The sequence below is a fragment of the Oncorhynchus keta genome, chromosome 28 (genome assembly GCF_023373465.1).
Source record: "Oncorhynchus keta strain PuntledgeMale-10-30-2019 chromosome 28, Oket_V2, whole genome shotgun sequence".
Lineage (NCBI taxonomy): Eukaryota > Metazoa > Chordata > Actinopteri > Salmoniformes > Salmonidae > Oncorhynchus > Oncorhynchus keta.
Window position 1 is genome coordinate 1,277,498 of NC_068448.1, and position 23,149 is coordinate 1,300,646.

Genomic DNA, 23,149 nt, shown 5'->3' on the forward strand with positions numbered 1-23,149 from the left:
GGAGGGAGTGATAGATAGATGGATGAGGGAGGGAGTGATAGATAGATGGATGAGGGAGGGAGTGAGAGATAGATGGATGAGGGAGGGAGTGATAGATAGATGGATGAGGGAGGGAGGGAGAGATAGATGGATGAGGGAGGGAGTGAGAGATAGATGGATGAGGGAGGGAGTGAGTGAGAGATAGATGGATGAGGGAGGGAGTGATAGATAGATAGATGGATGAGGGAGGGAGTGAGTGATAGATGGATGAGGGAGGGAGTGAGTGATAGATGGATGAGGGAGTGCTAGATGGATGAGTGAGTGAGTGATAGATGGATGAGGGAGGGAGTGAGGGATAGATGGATGAGGGAGGCACAGACTGTTCTAACTTGTTCTGTAGGCACAGACTGTTCTAACTTGTTCTGTAGGCACAGACTGTTCTAACTTGTTCTGTAGGCACAGACTGTTGTCACTTGTTCTGTAGGCACAGACTGTTCTAACTTGTTCTGTAGGCACAGACTGTTCTAACTTGTTCTGTAGGCACAGACTGTTCTAACTTGTTCTGTAGGCACAGACTGTTCTAACTTGTTCTGTAGGCACAGACTGTTCTAACTTGTTCTGTAGGCACAGACTGTTCTAACTTGTTCTGTAGGCACAGACTGTTGTCAGTTTCTTGGAATGGTTTTACATCAGCCCTACAGGCCTCCGTTACTCCTACCCATTGACATTACCTGGTCAGACAAGGGCTTGTTGAGTTCTCAGCCAGACAGGCTCATTGCACAACAAGGTGTCGTCTACTAAATCGGTGTACACACCATGGTCAAGTATTTTTGAGTGTTTTTATTTTTAAAATATTCGCTAGATCGTGTCAGTAGAAGTGTCCAGTGCTGCAGCGTGTCAGTCCTGTTAGGACCACTGTTATGTCAGCTGTTTTACCAGCGCAGCTGTGTGAGCTGTATACTCGGCTGTGTGTGCTGTATACTCGGCTGTGTGTGCTGTATACTCGGCTGTGTGTGCTGTATACTCAGCTGTGTGTGCTGTATACTCGGCTGTGTGTGCTGTATACTCGGCTGTGTGTGCTGTATACTCGGCTGTGTGTGCTGTATACTGCTGTGTGAGCTGTATACTCGGCTGTGTGTGCTGTATACTCTGCTGTGTGTGCTGTATACTCGGCTGTGTGAGCTGTATACTCGGCTGTGTGAGCTGTATACTCGGCTGTGTGAGCTGTATACTCGGCTGTGTGAGCTGTATACTCGGCTGTGTGTGCTGTATACTCGGCTGTGTGTGCTGTATACTCGGCTGTGTGTGCTGTATACTCGGCTGTGTGTGCTGTATACTCGGCTGTGTGTGCTGTATACTCGGCTGTGTGTGCTGTATACTCGGCTGTGTGTGTGTGTGCTGTATACTCAGCTGTGTGTGTGTTTTATTTTCAGATGTCCAGCTCGCCGCTGTCCAAGAAGCGTCGCGTGTCAGACTCCGAGACGAAGACGGGATCTCACTGCTCCTCCTCTAACTCTGTCAGAACTGAACTGTCTCACACACCCTCCAACGTACGTACACACACACACACACACACTGCTCCTCCTCTAACTCTGTCAGAACTGAACTGTCTCACACACCCTCCAACGTACGTACACACACACACACACTGCTCCTCCTCTAACTCTGTCAGAACTGAACTGTCTCACACACCCACCAACGTACGTACACACACACACTGCTCCTCTGTCTGTTTTCACTGATCTGTCTGACAGTCGTGTGTGTGTGTGTGTGTGTGTGTGTGTGTGGGACTGGTTCTCACTCCTGTTGTGTTCTCCAGGGCATGGCTAAGAATGGCAATGATGCTGAGATCGACGAAGGCCTGTACTCCAGACAGCTGTAAGTACCGTATCTGTAGCCCAATAACACACAGTCAACCTGGGGTACTTGGGAAGACTCATGAGAGCATCCAGTAGAACTTGTGACGAGGTTGGATACTGAGACCAAAATAGTCTGACCGTTTGAGCTGACAGTGCGACAACACATTTTTAGATTGGTTGCGTTTCAGTTCATTTTGGTTCGCAATTATTTTATTTTAATTTTAATTTTTTAAAATCATGATTTTATGTGCAATTGACCAGAAATAAAGCAACTGTCTGAAGAAGAAACATCTGCAGGGGACTCCCCCTGTGTGTGTGGGGTGTTAGTAGGACCTGCGGGATGTCTGAACACACTGACAGGCACCATTATTCAGTCTGCTGTCCACCACACACTGGGAGACAAATTCACCTTTCAGCAGGACAGTAACCTAAAACACAAGGCCAAATCTACACTGGAGATACTTACCAAGATGACATGGTATGTTCCTGAGTGGCCTAGTTACAGTTTCTGACTTGAATCGGCTGGAAAATCTAATGCGAGACTTGAAAATGTCTGTCTAGCAATGATCAACAACCAACTTGAGAACTTAATTTTTAAAAGAAAGTTTAGAGATGTACTCAGAAACACTCACAGCTTTAATCACTGCCAAAGGTGATTCTAACGTATTGACTCATGGGGTTCAATATTTAACGTAATCAAGATATATTAGCTTATTATTTTCCATGTAAAAAAAAATGGGCAAAATGTTTACTCCCCCCACTTTGACATGAGAGTATTTTTTTTGTAGATCGCTTTCAAATGATTTTTTGTAGGAATCCATTTTAATCCCACAATGCAACTGAAAGTGGAAACAGTCAAGGGGTGTACATACTTTCTGAATGCACTGAAGCATTAGACATGGGAAAATGTGTAGAATTGCAGGAACTGTACTTAAAAATGGAAACATTTCTCTTCACCACCAGGTTAGGCTCCTCTAATTTGTTTAAAAAAAATAATCAGCCAGGCTGGCCACGCCCACCACCTAAGCCCCTTTTTCATTCAGTAAAAACCCTGGCCTGTATTCTCTGCTCCATAGCTACGTGTTGGGCCATGATGCTATGAAGCGCATGCAGAGCTCCAACGTCCTGGTCTCAGAGGGCTGACGTAGTGTTATAGAGGTGTTATGTAGTCTTATAAAGCCTGTATTCTCTGCTCCATAGCTACGTGTTGGGCCATGATGCTATGAAGCGCATGCAGAGCTCCAACGTCCTGGTCTCAGGGCTGAGAGGGCTGATGTAGTGTTATAGAGGTGTTATGTAGTCTTATAAAGCCTGTATTCTCTCCTCCATAGCTACGTGTTGGGCCATGATGCTATGAAGCGCATGCAGAGCTCCAACGTCCTGGTCTCAGGGCTGAGAGGGCTGACGTAGTGTTATAGAGGTGTTATGTAGTCTTATAAAGCCTGTATTCTCTCCTCCATAGCTACGTGTTGGGCCATGATGCTATGAAGCGCATGCAGAGCTCCAACATCCTGGTCTCAGGGCTGAGGGGGCTGGGCGTGGAGATCGCTAAGAACGTCATCCTGGGAGGAGTCAAGAGTGTTACCCTGCACGACCAGGGACAGGCTGAATGGAGAGACCTCTCCTCACAGGTACACTACGGGGCCTCTCTCTCTCCTCTCGTTCTGCATCCTCTCTCTCCTCTCGTTCTGCATCCTCTCTCTCCTCTCGTTCTGCATCCTCTCTCTCCTCTCGTTCTGCATCCTCTCTCTCCTCTCGTTCTGCATCCTCTCTCTCCTCTCGTTCTGCATCCTCTCTCTCCTCTCGTTCTGCATCCTCTCTCTCCTCTCGTTCTGCATCCTCTCTCTCCTCTCGTTCTGCATCCTCTCTCTCCTCTCGTTCTGCATCCTCTCTCTCCTCTCGTTCTGCATCCTCTCTCTCCTCTCGTTCTGCATCCTCTCTCTCCTCTCGTTCTGCATCCTCTCTCTCCTCTCGTTCTGCATCCTCTCTCTCCTCTCGTTCTGCATCCTCTCTCTCCTCTCGTTCTGCATCCTCTCTCTCCTCTCGTTCTGCATCCTCTCTCTCCTCTCGTTCTGCATCCTCTCTCTCCTCTCGTTCTGCGTCCTCTCTCTCCTCTCGTTCTGCGTCCTCTCTCTCCTCTCGTTCTGCGTCCTCTCTCTCCTCTCGTTCTGCGTCCTCTCTCTCCTCTCGTTCTGCGTCCTCTCTCTCCTCTCGTTCTGCGTCCTCTCTCTCTCCTCTCGTTCTGCGTCCTCTCTCTCTCCTCTCGTTCTGCGTCCTCTCTCTCTCCTCTCGTTCTCGTCCTCTCTCTCTCCTCTCGTTCTGCGTCCTCCTCTCTCTCTCTCTCTCGTTCTCGTCCTCTCTCTCTCTCTCTCGTTCTGCGTCCTCTCTCTCCTCTCGTTCTGCGTCCTCTCTCTCCTCTCGTTCTGCGTCCTCTCTCTCCTCTCGTTCTGCGTCCTCTCTCTCCTCTCGTTCTGCGTCCTCTCTCTCTCTCTCTCGTTCTGCGTCCTCTCTCTCTCTCTCTCTCGTTCTGCGTCCTCTCTCTCTCTCTCTCTCGTTCTGCGTCTCTCTCTCTCTCTCTCGTTCTGCGTCCTCTCTCTCTCTCTCTCGTTCTGCGCATCTCTCTCTCTCTCTCTCGTTCTGCGTCCTCTCTCTCTCTCTCTCTCTCGTTCTCGTCCTCTCTCTCTCTCTCTCTCGTTCTGCGTCCTCTCTCTCTCTCTCTCTCTCGTTCTGCGTCCTCTCTCTCTCTCTCTCTCGTTCTGCGTCCTCTCTCTCTCTCTCTCGTTCTGCGTCCTCTCTCTCTCTCTCTCTCTCGTTCTCGTCCTCTCTCTCTCTCTCTCTCTCGTTCTGCGTCCTCTCTCTCTCTCTCTCTCGTTCTGCGTCTCTCTCTCTCTCTCTCTCGTTCTGTCCTCTCTCTCTCTCTCTCTCGTTCTGCGTCCTCTCTCTCTCTCTCTCTCGTTCTGCATCCTCTCTCTCTCTCTCTCTCTCTCGTTCTGCATCCTCTCTCTCTCTCTCTCTCTCGTTCTGCATCCTCTCTCTCTCTCTCTCGTTCTGCATCCTCTCTCTCTCTCTCTCGTTCTGCATCTCTCTCTCTCTCGTTCTGCATCCTCTCTCTCTCTCGTTCTGCATCCTCTCTCTCTCTCGTTCTGCATCCTCTCTCTCTCTCGTTCTGCATCCTCTCTCTCTCTCTCTCTCGTTCTGCATCCTCTCTCTCTCTCTCTCTCGTTCTGCATCCTCTCTCTCTCTCTCTCTCGTTCTGCATCCTCTCTCGTTCTGCATCCTCTCTCTCGTTCTGCATTCTCTCTCTCTCTCGTTCTGCATCCTCTCTCTCTCTCTCTCGTTCTGCATCTCTCTCTCTCGTTCTGCATCCTCTCTCTCTCTCTCTCGGTCTGCATCCTCTCTCTCTCTCTCATCTCGGTCTGCATCCTCTCTCTCGGTCTGCATCCTCTCTCTCTCCTCTCGGTCTGCATCCTCTCTCTCTCTCTCCTCTCGGTCTGCATCCTCTCTCTCCTCTCGTTCTCGTGGGCCACTCAGTCCCAGTATGGGAGTGTTTTAATCACTGGCTATGTTGTCAGGTCCAGTCACATTGTTTGTTATTTAGCTCCATGTACATCCTGTTTGCAACCAGGAACTAAAGATATACTGCAAAAAAAATAAATGTGTCAAAGCAATTCACAACGTGTTATGTTTGTGAAAAATACAACACAATACTGGTTGCCACTCTCCATATTTTCAAGCATAATGGTGACTGCATCATGTTATGGGTATGCTTGTAACCATTAAGGACGGCAGTTTTCAGGATAAAAACATGAATGGAATGGTGCTAAGTACAGGCAAAATCCTAGAAGAGTACCTGGTTGTCTGCTTTCTACCAGACACTGGGAGATTAATTGACCTTTCCGCAGGACAATAACCTAAAACACAAGGCCAAATCTACGCAAGACCTGAAAATGGTTGTCTCGCAATGATCAGCAACCAATTTGACAGAGCTTGAAGAATCTAGAAAATAATAATGTGATACTGTTGCACAATCCAGGTGTAGAAAGCTCTTAGACACTTACCCAGAAAGACTCACAGCTGTAATCACTCTTAGAGACTCACCCAGAAAGACTCACAGCTGTAATCACTCTTAGACACTTACCCAGAAAGACTCACAGCTGTAATCACTCTTAGAGACTCACCCAGAAAGACTCACAGCTGTAATCACTCTTAGACACTTACCCAGAAAGACTCACAGCTGTAATCACTGCCAAAGGTGCTCCTACCAATCTCCTGTAGTAACGTTCTCTCTCTCCTGTCTCCAGTTCTACCTGCGTGAGGAGGACCCATCTCTATAGTAACGTTCTCTCTCTCCTGTCTCCAGTTCTACCTGCGTGAGGAGGACCCATCTCTGTAGTAACGTTCTCTCTCTCCTGTCTCCAGTTCTACCTGCGTGAGGAGGACCCATCTCTGTAGTAACGTTCTCTCTCTCCTGTCTCCAGTTCTACCTGCGTGAGGAGGACCCATCTCTGTAGTAACGTTCTCTCTCTCCTGTCTCCAGTTCTACCTGCGTGAGGAGGACCTGGGGAAGAACAGGGCTGAGGTGTCTCGGATTCGCCTGGCTGAACTCAACAGCTATGTACCTGTAGTGGCCTACACTGGAGTCCTCACCGACGATTACCTGACTCAGTTCCAGGTAAAACTGTTACCCATCGACCCCCTTACCTAGTTAAAGTGGAACCGACAACGTTTTAACTACTTTTCACATATGAAATAATCATATCAGTCAAAAAATATCAAATTCCCTGTTTATGCTACAAAACCAACTTAATAAGAGGTTTTTAAAAAAAAAAAATGTTCTATTTGACTCAAAATTCCATGATGTACAGTAAGTGATCGTTGGCAGAATAGATTCACCAATACATTTCTTGCTAGTCCCTAAAATGTTTTCTGTCGGGTTGTAAATCCCAGCTGGTCTGGGACATGGTTTGCTGCCTCCACCCGTTTGGGTTATGGAGGAATGTAAACTAAGGCTGGGAATGCCAATCGAGTTAAACTAGCGAGGACAAGGATCACGAGTCAGTCATAACGTGGCTAATAGGCTAGCATATCGTTATGTAGCTAATCATCAAGCTATAAACACAGAGCCTAATGTTACCTAGGAGGACGCCACATCTCATTGGAGGAGTGGGTGAGTGACCTGCTTTTTGGTCACCCGTCAAGTTAGCTAACTGGTCAAGTAATCATCTGGCCAAGTAGTGTCTTTTATTTCGACATGTAGCTACCTAGCCAAACAATTAACCATAATCCCATAGAGTAGCTACAGTTCAGACGGAATGTCATGGCATGAAATGCTGTAATATGAGTCTGCGGGTAGCTAAAGCCAACCAACTGGGCTCAAAGCTAGCTAGCTAGATATAAAGTATGTAGGAGCGATGGAGCTGGAACCACTAAAATAGTAACTGTGTATACTGTAGTCTAGAGGAGGGATGTGGCAAATTGTCCATTTTTCTAAAACCATTTAACCGGTCTAAATAAGTGCATGTGCACGGGTGCAGTACCAGTCAAACGTCTGGACACATGGACTCATTCCAGGGTTTTTCTTTATTTATTTACTATTTTCTACATTGTAGAATAACATCAACGCTATGAAATAACACATATGGAATCATGTAGTAACCAAAAAAAGTGTTAAACAAATCTAAATATATTTTATATTTGAGATTCTTCAAATAGCCCCCATTTCTGAGTGTCAAGATTCGATTCCTCTAAGAATCAACATTTTTTTGGGGGGAATGGGAGAACAGTGATTTAGTTACTTCCAAGAACACACAAACGCATCCTTCATAGCGAGGGGCTTAGAGCGAGGCGAGGGGCTTAGAGCGAGGCGAGGGGCTTAGAGCGAGGCGACGGGAACGGTATTGGCAGGTTAGACAGTCAAGAACCGTGCGCTAATCAAATGCTGCATCTAGCAATTTCTTGGCCTTCAATATCTTTTTCTTCGGAAAAGCAGGGCCCATCACCATTGAATAGGCTTAAGATATTCTAGACGCGACAGACTGAACACACCGTCATCGTTAGGGAAGAGCAGGGGCACAATCATTAGTTCCGTTATTAATGTCGTGTGCTATAGCGCGTGTGATAACATGTCTCTGTGTTGTAGGTTGTGGTCCTGACCAACTCCCCACTAGAAGAGCAGCAGCGTGTTGGAGACTTCTGTCACAGTAACGGCATCAAGCTGGTGATCGCTGACACACGGGGACTCTTCGGACAGCTCTTCTGCGACTTCGGAGAGGAGATGCTGGTGATCGATACCAACGGAGAGCAGCCTCTCTCTGCTATGATCTCCATGATCACCAAGGTTAGTACCCTAGATCCCTACGCCCTAGATCCCTACGCCCTAGATCCCTATGCCCTAGATCCCTATGCCCTAGATCCCTATGCCCTAGATCCCTACGCCCTAGATCCCTACGCCCTAGATCCCTACGCCCTAGATCCCTACGCCCTGAGTGCTGTCATCACCCAAGCTGGTATCCTACTAGGTAGATCACATCTGGTTGGTGTACTCGTATCTGATTACCACTCATCTAGGTTTTCTATGTTGTGCTGATCTCATACCTGCTTCAGAGTAGTTTCTCTGTCTTTGTAGGGAACATTTTGTGCCTATCAAATCCCCCTCTGTCATCTCAATCTCTCGTGTGTGTGTGTGTGTGTGTGTGTGTGTGTGTGTGTGTGTGTGTGTGTGTGTAGGACGCTTCAGGCGTTGTGACGTGTCTAGATGAGGCTCGCCACGGGTTTGAGAGTGGAGACTTCGTGACCTTCACCGAAGTCCAGGGCATGACTGAGCTCAACGGCTGCCAGCCAGTAGAAATCAAGACCCTGGGTGAGTCATATTTTATACGGCTGCCAGCCAATAGAAATCAAGACCCTGGGTGAGTCATATTTTATACGGCTGCCAGCCAATAGAAATCAAGACCCTGGGTGAGTCATATTTTATATGGCTGCCAGCCAATAGAAATCAAGACCCTGGGTGAGTCATATTTTATATGGCTGCCAGCCAATAGAAATCAAGACACTGGGTGAGTCATATTTTATACGGCTGCCAGCCAATAGAAATCAAGACCCAGGGTGAGTCATATTTTATACAGCTGCCAGCCAATAGAAATCATGACCCTGGGTGAGTCATATTTTATATTACATATTTTAACATTACAATATAACACAAACATTTTGGTTGATAAAATATGTAAGTCCGTCCTCTTCCTCTAATGAAGGGATGATGATGCAATCATTGCAAGGAAGGAAATCTGATTTCATTGGTCCTCAACACGCGGCTGTCCTTTAGTTGGTCCCCAACACGCGGCTGTCCTTTAGTTGGTCCCCAACACGCGGCTGTCCTTTAGTTGGTCCCCAACACGCGGCTGTCCTTTAGTTGGTCCCCAACACGCGGCTGTCCTTTAGTTGGTCCCCAACACGCGGCTGTCCTTTAGTTGGTCCTCAACACGCGGCTGTCCTTTAGTTGGTCCTCAACACGCGGCTGTCCTTTAGTTGGTCCTCAACACGGGGCTGTCCAACACGCGGCTGTCCTTTAGTTGGTCCCCAACACGCGGCTGTCCTTTAGTTGGTCCTCAACACGCGGCTGTCCTTTAGTTGGTCCCCAACACGGGGCTGTCCTTTAGTTGGTCCCCAACACGGGGCTGTCCTTTAGTTGGTCCCCAACACGGGGCTGTCCTTTAGTTGGTCCTCAACACGCGGCTGTCCTTTAGTTGGTCCTCAACACGGGGCTGTCCTTTAGTGTGTCCTCAACACGCGGCTGTCCTTTAGTTGGTCCTCAACACGCGGCTGTCCTTTAGTTGGTCCCCAACACGCGGCTGTCCTTTAGTTGGTCCCCAACACGCGGCTGTCCTTTAGTTGGTCCTCAACACGCGGCTGTCCTTTAGTTGGTCCTCAACACGCGGCTGTCCTTTAGTTGGTCCTCAACACGCGGCTGTCCTTTAGTTGGTCCTCAACACGCGGCTGTCCTTTAGTTGGTCCCCAACACGCGGCTGTCCTTTAGTTGGTCCTCAACACGCGGCTGTCCTTTAGTTGGTCCCCAACACGCGGCTGTCCTTTAGTTGGTCCCCAACACGCGGCTGTCCTTTAGTTGGTCCTCAACACGCGGCTGTCCTTTAGTTGGTCCTCAACACGCGGCTGTCCTTTAGTTGGTCCTCAACACGCGGCTGTCCTTTAGTTGGTCCTCAACACGGGGCTGTCCTTTAGTTGGTCCTCAACACGGGGCTGTCCTTTAGTTGGTCCTCAACACGGGGCTGTCCTTTAGTTGGTCCTCAACACGGGCTGTCCTTTAGTTGGTCCTCAACACGCGGCTGTCCTTTAGTTGGTCCTCAACACGCGGCTGTCCTTTAGTTGGTCCCCAACACGCGGCTGTCCTTTAGTTGGTCCCCAACACGGGCTGTCCTTTAGTTGGTCCCCAACACGGGGCTGTCCTTTAGTTGGTCCCCAACACGGGGCTGTCCTTTAGTTGGTCCCCAACACGCGGCTGTCCTTTAGTTGGTCCCCAACACGGGGCTGTCCTTTAGTTGGTCCCCAACACGGGGCTGTCCTTTAGTTGGTCCCCAACACGGGGCTGTCCTTTAGTTGGTCCCCAACACGGGCTGTCCTTTAGTTGGTCCCCAACACGGGGCTGTCCTTTAGTTGGTCCCCAACACGGGCTGTCCTTTAGTTGGTCCCCAACACGGGGCTGTCCTTTAGTTGGTCCCCAACACGGGGCTGTCCTTTAGTTGGTCCCCAACACGGGGCTGTCCTTTAGTTGGTCCCCAACACGGGGCTGTCCTTTAGTTGGTCCCCAACACGGGGCTGTCCTTTAGTTGGTCCCCAACACGGGCTGTCCTTTAGTTGGTCCCCAACACGGGCTGTCCTTTAGTTGGTCCCCAACACGGGCTGTCCTTTAGTTGGTCCCCAACACGGGCTGTCCTTTAGTTGGTCCCCAACACGGGGCTGTCCTTTAGTTGGTCCCCAACACGGGCTGTCCTTTAGTTGGTCCCCAACACGGGCTGTCCTTTAGTTGGTCCCCAACACGGGCTGTCCTTTAGTTGGTCCCCAACACGGGCTGTCCTTTAGTTGGTCCCCAACACGGGGCTGTCCTTTAGTTGGTCCCCAACACGGGGCTGTCCTTTAGTTGGTCCCCAACACGGGCTGTCCTTTAGTTGGTCCCCAACACGGGGCTGTCCTTTAGTTGGTCCCCAACACGGGCTGTCCTTTAGTTGGTCCCCAACACGGGCTGTCCTTTAGTTGGTCCCCAACACGGGCTGTCCTTTAGTTGGTCCCCAACACGGGCTGTCCTTTAGTTGGTCCCCAACACGGGGCTGTCCTTTAGTTGGTCCCAACACGGGGCTGTCCTTTAGTTGGTCCCCAACACGGGGCTGTCCTTTAGTTGGTCCCCAACACGGGGCTGTCCTTTAGTTGGTCCCCAACACGGGGCTGTCCTTTAGTTGGTCCCCAACACGGGGCTGTCCTTTAGTTGGTCCCCAACACGGGGCTGTCCTTTAGTTGGTCCCCAACACGGGGCTGTCCTTTAGTTGGTCCCCAACACGGGGCTGTCCTTTAGTTGGTCCCCAACACGGGGCTGTCCTTTAGTTGGTCCCCAACACGGGGCTGTCCTTTAGTTGGTCCCCAACACGGGGCTGTCCTTCAGTTGGTCCCCAACACGCGGCTGTCCTTTAGTTGGTCCTCAACACGCGGCTGTCCTTTAGTTGGTCCTCAACACGCGGCTGTCCTTTAGTTGGTCCTCAACACGCGGCTGTCCTTTAGTTGGTCCTCAACACGCGGCTGTCCTTTAGTTGGTCCTCAACACGCGGCTGTCCTTTAGTTGGTCCTCAACACGCGGCTGTCCAACACACGGCTGTCCTTTAGTTGGTCCTCAACACGGGGCTGTCCTTTAGTTGGTCCTCAACACGGGGCTGTCCTTTAGTTGGTCCTCAACACGGGGCTGTCCTTTAGTTGGTCCTCAACACGGGGCTGTCCTTTAGTTGGTCCTCAACACGGGGCTGTCCTTTAGTTGGTCCTCAACACACGGCTGTCCTTTAGTTGGTCCTCAACACACGGCTGTCCTTTAGTTGGTCCTCAACACGGGGCTGTCCTTTAGTTGGTCCTCAACACGGGGCTGTCCTTTAGTTGGTCCCCAACACGCGGCTGTCCTTTAGTTGGTCCCCAACACGCGGCTGTCCTTTAGTTGGTCCCCAACACGCGGCTGTCCTTTAGTTGGTCCTCAACACGCGGCTGTCCAACACGGGGCTGTCCTTTAGTTGGTCCTCAACACGCGGCTGTCCTTTAGTGTGTCCTCAACACGCGGCTGTCCTTTAGTTGGTCCCCAACACGCGGCTGTCCTTTAGTTGGTCCCCAACACGCGGCTGTCCTTTAGTTGGTCCCCAACACGCGGCTGTCCTTTAGTTGGTCCCCAACACGCGGCTGTCCTTTAGTTGGTCCCCAACACGCGGCTGTCCTTTAGTTGGTCCCCAACACGGGGCTGTCCTTTAGTTGGTCCCCAACACGGGGCTGTCCTTCAGTTGGTCCCCAACACGGGGCTGTCCTTTAGTTGGTCCCCAACACGGGGCTGTCCTTTAGTTGGTCCCCAACACGGGGCTGTCCTTTAGTTGGTCCCCAACACGGGGCTGTCCTTTAGTTGGTCCCCAACACGGGGCTGTCCTTTAGTTGGTCCCCAACACGGGGCTGTCCTTTAGTTGGTCCCCAACACGGGGCTGTCCTTTAGTTGGTCCCCAACACGGGGCTGTCCTTTAGTTGGTCCCCAACACGGGGCTGTCCTTTAGTTGGTCCCCAACACGGGGCTGTCCTTTAGTTGGTCCCCAACACGGGGCTGTCCTTTAGTTGGTCCCCAACACGGGGCTGTCCTTTAGTTGGTCCCCAACACGGGGCTGTCCTTTAGTTGGTCCCCAACACGGGGCTGTCCTTTAGTTGGTCCCCAACACGGGGCTGTCCTTTAGTTGGTCCCCAACACGGGCTGTCCTTTAGTTGGTCCCCAACACGGGGCTGTCCTTTAGTTGGTCCCCAACACGGGGCTGTCCTTTAGTTGGTCCCAACACGGGCTGTCCTTTAGTTGGTCCCCAACGCGCGGCTGTCCTTTAGTTGGTCCCCAACGCGCGGCTGTCCTTTAGTTGGTCCCCAACGCGGCTGTCCTTTAGTTGGTCCCCAACGCGGCTGGCTGTCCTTTAGTTGGTCCCCAACGCGCTGGCTGGTCCTCAAGTTGGTCCCAACGCGCGGCTGTCCTTTAGTTGGTCCCCAACGCGCGGCTGTCCTTTAGTTGGTCCCCAACGCGCGGCTGTCCTTTAGTTGGTCCCCAACGCGCGGCTGTCCTTTAGTTGGTCCCCAACGCGCGGCTGTCCTTTAGTTGGTCCCCAACGCGCGGCTGTCCTTTAGTTGGTCCCCAACGCGGGGCTGTCCTTTAGTTGGTCCCCAACGCGGGGCTGTCCTTTAGTTGGTCCCCAACGCGGGGCTGTCCTTTAGTTGGTCCCCAACGCGGGGCTGTCCTTTAGTTGGTCCCCAACGCGGGGCTGTCCTTTAGTTGGTCCTCAACGCGCGGCTGTCCTTTAGTTGGTCCTCAACGCGGCTGTCCTTTAGTTGGCGCGGCTGTCCTTTAGTTGGTCCTCAACGCGGCTGTCCTTTAGTTGGTCCTCAACGCGCGGCTGTCCTTTAGTTGGTCCTCAACGCGCGGCTGTCCTTTAGTTGGTCCTCAACGCGCGGCTGTCCTTTAGTTGGTCCTCAACGCGCGGCTGTCCTTTAGTTGGTCCTCAACGCGCGGCTGTCCTTTAGTTGGTCCCCAACGCGCGGCTGTCCTTTAGTTGGTCCTCAACGCGCGGCTGTCCTTTAGTTGGTCCCCAACGCGCGGCTGTCCTTTAGTTGGTCCCCAACGCGCGGCTGTCCTTTAGTTGGTCCCCAACGCGCGGCTGTCCTTTAGTTGGTCCCCAACGCGCGGCTGTCCTTTAGTTGGTCCCCAACGCGCGGCTGTCCTTTAGTTGGTCCCCAACGCGCGGCTGTCCTTTAGTTGGTCCTCAACGCGGGGCTGTCCTTCAGTTGGTCCTCAACGCGGGGCTGTCCTTCAGTTGGTCCTCAACGCGCGGCTGTCCTTTAGTTGGTCCTCAACGCGCGGCTGTCCTTTAGTTGGTCCTCAACACGCGGCTGTCCTTTAGTTGGTCCTCAACACGCGGCTGTCCTTTAGTTGGTCCTCAACACGCGGCTGTCCAACACGCGGCTGTCCTTTAGTTGGTCCTCAACACGCGGCTGTCCTTTAGTTGGTCCTCAACACGCGGCTGTCCAACACACGGCTGTCCTTTAGTTGGTCCTCAACACGGGGCTGTCCTTTAGTTGGTCCTCAACACGGGGCTGTCCTTTAGTTGGTCCTCAACACGGGGCTGTCCTTTAGTTGGTCCTCAACACGGGGCTGTCCTTTAGTTGGTCCTCAACACACTGCTGTCCTTTAGTTGGTCCTCAACACGGGCTGTCCTTTAGTTGGTCCTCAACACGGGGCTGTCCTTTAGTTGGTCCTCAACACGGGGCTGTCCTTTAGTTGGTCCTCAACACACTGCTGTCCTTTAGTTGGTCCTCAACACGGGGCTGTCCTTTAGTTGGTCCTCAACACGGGGCTGTCCTTTAGTTGGTCCTCAACACGGGGCTGTCCTTTAGTTGGTCCTCAACACGGGGCTGTCCTTTAGTTGGTCCTCAACACGCGGCTGTCCTTTAGTTGGTCCCCAACACGCGGCTGTCCTTTAGTTGGTCCCCAACACGCGGCTGTCCTTTAGTTGGTCCCCAACACGGGGCTGTCCTTTAGTGTGTCCTCAACACGCGGCTGTCCTTTAGTTGGTCCTCAACACGCGGCTGTCCTTTAGTTGGTCCCCAACACGCGGCTGTCCTTTAGTTGGTCCCCAACACGCGGCTGTCCTTTAGTTGGTCCTCAACACGCGGCTGTCCTTTAGTTGGTCCTCAACACGCGGCTGTCCTTTAGTTGGTCCTCAACACGCGGCTGTCCTTTAGTTGGTCCCCAACACGCGGCTGTCCTTTAGTTGGTCCTCAACACGCGGCTGTCCTTTAGTTGGTCCCCAACACGCGGCTGTCCTTTAGTTGGTCCCCAACACGCGGCTGTCCTTTAGTTGGTCCTCAACACGCGGCTGTCCTTTAGTTGGTCCTCAACACGCGGCTGTCCTTTAGTTGGTCCTCAACACGCGGCTGTCCTTTAGTTGGTCCTCAACACGGGGCTGTCCTTTAGTTGGTCCTCAACACGGGGCTGTCCTTTAGTTGGTCCTCAACACGGGGCTGTCCTTTAGTTGGTCCTCAACACGGGGCTGTCCTTTAGTTGGTCCTCAACACGCGGCTGTCCTTTAGTTGGTCCTCAACACGCGGCTGTCCTTTAGTTGGTCCCCAACACGCGGCTGTCCTTTAGTTGGTCCCCAACACGGGGCTGTCCTTTAGTTGGTCCCCAACACGGGGCTGTCCTTTAGTTGGTCCCCAACACGGGGCTGTCCTTTAGTTGGTCCCCAACACGCGGCTGTCCTTTAGTTGGTCCCCAACACGGGGCTGTCCTTTAGTTGGTCCCCAACACGGGCTGTCCTTTAGTTGGTCCCCAACACGGGGCTGTCCTTTAGTTGGTCCCCAACACGGGGCTGTCCTTTAGTTGGTCCCCAACACGGGGCTGTCCTTTAGTTGGTCCCCAACACGGGGCTGTCCTTTAGTTGGTCCCCAACACGGGGCTGTCCTTTAGTTGGTCCCCAACACGGGGCTGTCCTTTAGTTGGTCCCCAACACGGGCTGTCCTTTAGTTGGTCCCCAACACGGGGCTGTCCTTTAGTTGGTCCCCAACACGGGGCTGTCCTTTAGTTGGTCCCCAACACGGGGCTGTCCTTTAGTTGGTCCCCAACACGGGGCTGTCCTTTAGTTGGTCCCCAACACGGGGCTGTCCTTTAGTTGGTCCCCAACACGGGGCTGTCCTTTAGTTGGTCCCCAACACGGGGCTGTCCTTTAGTTGGTCCCCAACACGGGGCTGTCCTTTAGTTGGTCCCCAACACGGGGCTGTCCTTTAGTTGGTCCCCAACACGGGGCTGTCCTTTAGTTGGTCCCCAACACGGGGCTGTCCTTTAGTTGGTCCCCAACACGGGGCTGTCCTTTAGTTGGTCCCCAACACGGGGCTGTCCTTTAGTTGGTCCCCAACACGGGGCTGTCCTTTAGTTGGTCCCCAACACGGGGCTGTCCTTTAGTTGGTCCCCAACACGGGGCTGTCCTTTAGTTGGTCCCCAACACGGGCTGTCCTTTAGTTGGTCCCCAACACGGGGCTGTCCTTTAGTTGGTCCCCAACACGGGGCTGTCCTTTAGTTGGTCCCCAACACGGGGCTGTCCTTTAGTTGGTCCCCAACACGGGGCTGTCCTTTAGTTGGTCCCCAACACGGGGCTGTCCTTTAGTTGGTCCCCAACACGGGGCTGTCCTTTAGTTGGTCCCCAACACGGGGCTGTCCTTTAGTTGGTCCCCAACACGGGGCTGTCCTTTAGTTGGTCCCCAACACGGGGCTGTCCTTTAGTTGGTCCCCAACACGGGGCTGTCCTTTAGTTGGTCCCCAACACGGGGCTGTCCTTTAGTTGGTCCCCAACACGGGGCTGTCCTTTAGTTGGTCCCCAACACGGGGCTGTCCTTTAGTTGGTCCCCAACACGGGCTGTCCTTTAGTTGGTCCCCAACACGGGGCTGTCCTTTAGTTGGTCCCCAACACGGGGCTGTCCTTTAGTTGGTCCCCAACACGGGGCTGTCCTTTAGTTGGTCCCCAACACGGGCTGTCCTTTAGTTGGTCCCCAACACGGGGCTGTCCTTTAGTTGGTCCCCAACACGGGGCTGTCCTTTAGTTGGTCCCCAACACGGGGCTGTCCTTTAGTTGGTCCCCAACACGGGGCTGTCCTTTAGTTGGTCCCCAACACGGGGCTGTCCTTTAGTTGGTCCTCAACACGCGGCTGTCCTTTAGTTGGTCCTCAACACGCGGCTGTCCTTTAGTTGGTCCTCAACACGCGGCTGTCCTTTAGTTGGTCCTCAACACGCGGCTGTCCTTTAGTTGGTCCTCAACACGCGGCTGTCCTTTAGTTGGTCCTCAACACGCGGCTGTCCTTTAGTTGGTCCTCAACACGCGGCTGTCCTTTAGTTGGTCCTCAACACGCGGCTGTCCTTTAGTTGGTCCTCAACACGCGGCTGTCCTTTAGTTGGTCCTCAACACGCGGCTGTCCTTTAGTTGGTCCTCAACACGGGGCTGTCCTTTAGTTGGTCCTCAACACGGGGCTGTCCTTTAGTTGGTCCTCAACACGGGGCTGTCCTTTAGTTGGTCCTCAACACGGGGCTGTCCTTTAGTTGGTCCTCAACACGGGGCTGTCCTTTAGTTGGTCCTCAACACGGGGCTGTCCTTTAGTTGGTCCTCAACACGGGGCTGTCCTTTAGTTGGTCCTCAACACGGGGCTGTCCTTTAGTTGGTCCTCAACACGGGGCTGTCCTTTAGTTGGTCCCCAACACGCGGCTGTCCTTTAGTTGGTCCCCAACACGCGGCTGTCCTTTAGTTGGTCCCCAACACGCGGCTGTCCTTTAGTTGGTCCTCAACACGCGGCTGTCCAACACGGGGCTGTCCTTTAGTTGGTCCTCAACACGCGGCTGTCCTTTAGTGTGTCCTCAACACGCGGCTGTCCTTTAGTGTGTCCTCAACACGCGGCTGTCCTTTAGTGTGTCCTCAACACGCGGCTGTCCTTTAGTGTGTCCTCAACACGCGGCTGTCCTTTAGTGTGTCCTCAACACGCGGCTGTCCTTTAGTGTGTCCTCACACGCGGCTGTCCTTTAGTGTGTCCCCAACACGCGGCTGTCCAACACGCGGCTGTCCTTTAGTGTGTCCTCAACACGGGGCTGTCCTTTAGTGTGTCCTCAACACGCGGCTGTCCTTTAGTTGGTCCTCAACTCGGGCTGTCCTTTAGTTGGTCCTCAACACGCGGCTGTCCTTTAGTTGGTCCTCAACACGGGCTGTCCTTTAGTGTGTCCTCAACACACGGCTGTCCTTTAGTTGGTCCTCAACACGGGGCTGTCCTTTAGTTGGTCCTCAACACGGGGCTGTCCTTTAGTTGGTCCCCAACACGCGGCTGTCCTTTAGTTGGTCCCCAACACGCGGCTGTCCTTTAGTTGGTCCCCAACACGCGGCTGTCCTTTAGTTGGTCCTCAACACGCGGCTGTCCAACACGGGGCTGTCCTTTAGTTGGTCCTCAACACGCGGCTGTCCTTTAGTGTGTCCTCAACACGCGGCTGTCCTTTAGTGTGTCCTCAACACGCGGCTGTCCTTTAGTGTGTCCTCAACACGCGGCTGTCCTTTAGTGTGTCCTCAACACGCGGCTGTCCTTTAGTGTGTCCTCAACACGCGGCTGTCCTTTAGTGTGTCCTCAACACGCGGCTGTCCTTTAGTGTGTCCCCAACACGCGGCTGTCCAACACGCGGCTGTCCTTTAGTGTGTCCTCAACACGGGGCTGTCCTTTAGTGTGTCCTCAACACGCGGCTGTCCTTTAGTTGGTCCTCAACTCGGGGCTGTCCTTTAGTTGGTCCTCAACACGCGGCTGTCCTTTAGTTGGTCCTCAACACGGGGCTGTCCTTTAGTGTGTCCTCAACACGCGGCTGTCCTTCAGTTGGTCCCCAACACGCGGCTGCCCTTTAGTTGGTCCTCAACACGGGGCTGTCCTTTAGTTGGTCCTCAACACGGGGCTGTCCTTTAGTTGGTCCTCAACACGCGGCTGTCCTTTAGTTGGTCCTCAACACGCGGCTGTCCTTTAGTTGGTCCCCAACACGCGGCTGTCCTTTAGTTGGTCCCCAACACGCGGCTGTCCTTTAGTTGGTCCCCAACACGGGGCTGTCCTTTAGTTGGTCCCCAACACGGGGCTGTCCTTTAGTTGGTCCCCAACACGGGGCTGTCCTTTAGTTGGTCCCCAACACGGGGCTGTCCTTTAGTTGGTCCCCAACACGGGGCTGTCCTTTAGTTGGTCCCCAACACGGGCTGTCCTTTAGTTGGTCCCCAACACGGGGCTGTCCTTTAGTTGGTCCCCAACACGGGGCTGTCCTTTAGTTGGTCCCCAACACGGGGCTGTCCTTTAGTTGGTCCCCAACACGGGGCTGTCCTTTAGTTGGTCCCCAACACGGGGCTGTCCTTTAGTTGGTCCCCAACACGGGCTGTCCTTTAGTTGGTCCCCAACACGCGGCTGTCCTTTAGTTGGTCCCCAACACGCGGCTGTCCTTTAGTTGGTCCCCAACACGGGGCTGTCCTTTAGTTGGTCCCCAACACGGGGCTGTCCTTTAGTTGGTCCCCAACACGGGGCTGTCCTTTAGTTGGTCCCCAACACGGGGCTGTCCTTTAGTTGGTCCCCAACACGGGGCTGTCCTTTAGTTGGTCCCCAACACGGGGCTGTCCTTTAGTTGGTCCCCAACACGGGGCTGTCCTTTAGTTGGTCCCCAACACGGGGCTGTCCTTTAGTTGGTCCCCAACACGGGGCTGTCCTTTAGTTGGTCCCCAACACGGGGCTGTCCTTTAGTTGGTCCCCAACACGGGGCTGTCCTTTAGTTGGTCCCCAACACGGGGCTGTCCTTTAGTTGGTCCCCAACACGGGGCTGTCCTTTAGTTGGTCCCCAACACGGGGCTGTCCTTTAGTTGGTCCCCAACACGGGGCTGTCCTTTAGTTGGTCCCCAACACGGGGCTGTCCTTTAGTTGGTCCCCAACACGGGGCTGTCCTTTAGTTGGTCCCCAACACGGGGCTGTCCTTTAGTTGGTCCCCAACACGGGGCTGTCCTTTAGTTGGTCCCCAACACGGGGCTGTCCTTTAGTTGGTCCCCAACACGCGGCTGTCCTTTAGTTGGTCCCCAACACGCGGCTGTCCTTTAGTTGGTCCCCAACACTCGGCTGTCCTTTAGTTGGTCCCCAACGCGCGGCTGTCCTTTAGTTGGTCCCCAACGCGCGGCTGTCCTTTAGTTGGTCCCCAACGCGCGGCTGTCCTTTAGTTGGTCCCCAACGCGCGGCTGTCCTTTAGTTGGTCCCCAACGCGGGGCTGTCCTTTAGTTGGTCCCCAACGCGGGGCTGTCCTTTAGTTGGTCCCCAACGCGGGGCTGTCCTTTAGTTGGTCCCCAACGCGGGGCTGTCCTTTAGTTGGTCCTCAACGCGGGGCTGTCCTTTAGTTGGTCCTCAACGCGCGGCTGTCCTTTAGTTGGTCCTCAACGCGCGGCTGTCCTTTAGTTGGTCCTCAACGCGCGGCTGTCCTTTAGTTGGTCCTCAACGCGCGGCTGTCCTTTAGTTGGTCCTCAACGCGCGGCTGTCCTTTAGTTGGTCCTCAACGCGCGGCTGTCCTTTAGTTGGTCCCCAACGCGCGGCTGTCCTTTAGTTGGTCCCCAACGCGCGGCTGTCCTTTAGTTGGTCCCCAACGCGCGGCTGTCCTTTCGTTGGTCCTCAACGCGCGGCTGTCCTTTAGTTGGTCCCCAACGCGCGGCTGTCCTTTAGTTGGTCCCCAACGCGCGGCTGTCCTTTAGTTGGTCCTCAACACGCGGCTGTCCAACACGCGGCTGTCCTTTAGTTGGTCCTCAACACGCGGCTGTCCTTTAGTTGGTCCTCAACACGCGGCTGTCCAACACACGGCTGTCCTTTAGTTGGTCCTCAACACGGGGCTGTCCTTTAGTTGGTCCTCAACACGGGGCTGTCCTTTAGTTGGTCCTCAACACGGGGCTGTCCTTTAGTTGGTCCTCAACACGGGGCTGTCCTTTAGTTGGTCCTCAACACACTGCTGTCCTTTAGTTGGTCCTCAACACGGGGCTGTCCTTTAGTTGGTCCTCAACACGGGGCTGTCCTTTAGTTGGTCCTCAACACGGGGCTGTCCTTTAGTTGGTCCTCAACACGGGGCTGTCCTTTAGTTGGTCCTCAACACACGGCTGTCCTTTAGTTGGTCCTCAACACGGGGCTGTCCTTTAGTTGGTCCCCAACACGCGGCTGTCCTTTAGTTGGTCCCCAACACGCGGCTGTCCTTTAGTTGGTCACCAACACGCGGCTGTCCAACACGGGGCTGTCCTTTAGTTGGTCCCCAACACGCGGCTGTCCTTTAGTTGGTCCCCAACACGCGGCTGTCCTTTAGTTGGTCCCCAACACGCGGCTGTCCTTTAGTTGGTCCCCAACACGCGGCTGTCCTTTAGTTGGTCCTCAACACGCGGCTGTCCTTTAGTTGGTCCCCAACACGCGGCTGTCCTTTAGTTGGTCCTCAACACGCGGCTGTCCTTTAGTTGGTCCCCAACACGCGGCTGTCCTTTAGTGTGTCCTCAACACGCGGCTGTCCTTTAGTGTGTCCTCAACACGCGGCTGTCCTTTAGTGTGTCCTCAACACGCGGCTGTCCTTTAGTGTGTCCTCAACACGCGGCTGTCCTTTAGTGTGTCCTCAACACGCGGCTGCCCTTTCATTCAGAATAGTGGAGTTCGCTGTGAGTTTGCCTGCTGCACCAGAGCTATTTAAATCTGAAGCATTCGTTGCCTTTGAATAGTAATTATATATAATATCTAATAATATTTCCTGGCTGAAAGGTGAACCACTTTCGTATGACCGTTTAACTCGGATGGCCAAAGTTACCTCGCAAACTACTCAAACCTGCTTCCCAGGATACCCTTCAGTTTGTGTCGTCGTGGGTTGGAAAATAGCGCCATTACCATGACTTAGTACTGGCGTGGCAATGACTTAGGAGGTGGCAAGTCTGCTCAAACAGTACTGGAACCAGGCTGCTGCCGTGGCAACTGCCCTGGTCCCCGGGAACCGGGCTACGGCTGCATCTTTTAAAGGCATTCTCTTTCATTCATCCATCTCTCTCTGTCCCTCTCTCTGTCCCTCTCTCTGTCCCTCTCTCTGTCCCTCTCTCTGTCCCTCTCTCTGTCCCTCTCTCTGTCCCTCTCTCTGTCCCTCTCTCTGTCCCTCTCTCTGTCCCCCTCTCTGTCCCCCTCTCTCTCCCTCTCTCCGTCCCCCTCTCTCTCCGTCCCCCTATCTCTCTCTCTCTCTGTCCCCATATCTCTGTCCCTCTCCTTGTCCCTCTCCTTGTCCCTCTCTCTGTCCCTCTCTCTGTCCCTCTCTCTGTCCCTCTCTCTGTCCCTCTCTCTGTCCCTCTCTCTGTCCCTCTCTCTGTCCCTCTCTCTGTCCCTCTCTCTGTCCCTCTCTCTGTCCCTCTCTCTGTCCCTCTCTCTGTCCCTCTCTCTGTCCCTCTCTCTGTCCCTCTCTCTGTCCCTCTCTCTGTCCCTCTCTCTGTCCCTCTCTCTGTCCCTCTCTCTGTCCCTCTCTCTGTCCCCTCTCTCTCCCTCTCTCCGTCCCCCTCTCTCTCTGTCCCCCTCTCTCTCCGTCCCCCTATCTCTCTCTCTGTCCCCATATCTCTGTCCCTCTCTGTCCCCCTCTCTCTCCCTCTCTCTGTGTCCCCCTCTCTCTCTGTCCCCCTCTCTCCGTCCAGGCCCCTACACCTTCAGTATCTGTGACACCACAGGGTTCTCCGACTACGTCAGGGGGGGCATCGTCTCTCAGGTCAAGATGCCCCAGAAGGTGGTCTTCGTAAGTACCTCCACATTGTCTTCGTGTCGTGGTGTGATGGCCAGGTACTTGGTGGATCATTTTTGAACATGTGGTGGTTCTCATTAGAACATTAGTGTCTGCGTTTACACAAGCAGCCCAATTCTGATCATTTGCCCTATTATTTGCGAGAGTTCATCTGATTGGTCAAAAGACCAAGTGTTAGTGTTAAAAATAATTAACGATCAGATTTGGGCAACACAGCCTCTGTTACTGGGACTCTTGTATTTTCCCATCAGAATGCATATGGCTTTTCCACAAGTAGTTAACCTGTCAACTACTAGCCAGACTCTGCTCTTTCTCTGGCTCTTATCCCTGTCGGTCTCTCCTCCCCCCTCTCTTATCCCTGTCGTTCTCTCCTCCCCTCTCTTATCCCTGTCGGTCTCTCCTCCCCCCTCTCTTATCCCTGTCGTTCTCTCCTCCCCCCTCTCTTATCCCTGTCGTTCTCTCCTCCCCCCTCTCTGATCCCTGTCGTTCTCTCCTCCCCCCTCTCTGATCCCTGTCGTTCTCTCCTCCCCCCTCTCTGTAGAAACCCCTGACTGTGTCCATGGCAGAGCCAGAGTTTGTGCTGACAGACTTTGCTAAGTTTGAGCGACCAGGACAGCTTCACCTGGGCTTCCAGGCTCTACACAGCTACCAGAGGAAACACAGCAGGCTGCCCAAGCCCTGGTGCCAGGTACACACACACACACACACACACACACAC

General features: G+C 53.2%; 1 pseudogene; it reads left to right on the plus strand.

The window, feature by feature from the left end:
- The window catches only part of LOC118378756 (ubiquitin-like modifier-activating enzyme 1), a 66,165-nt pseudogene that overhangs the window by 2,061 nt on the left and 40,955 nt on the right, over nucleotides 1-23,149 (plus strand).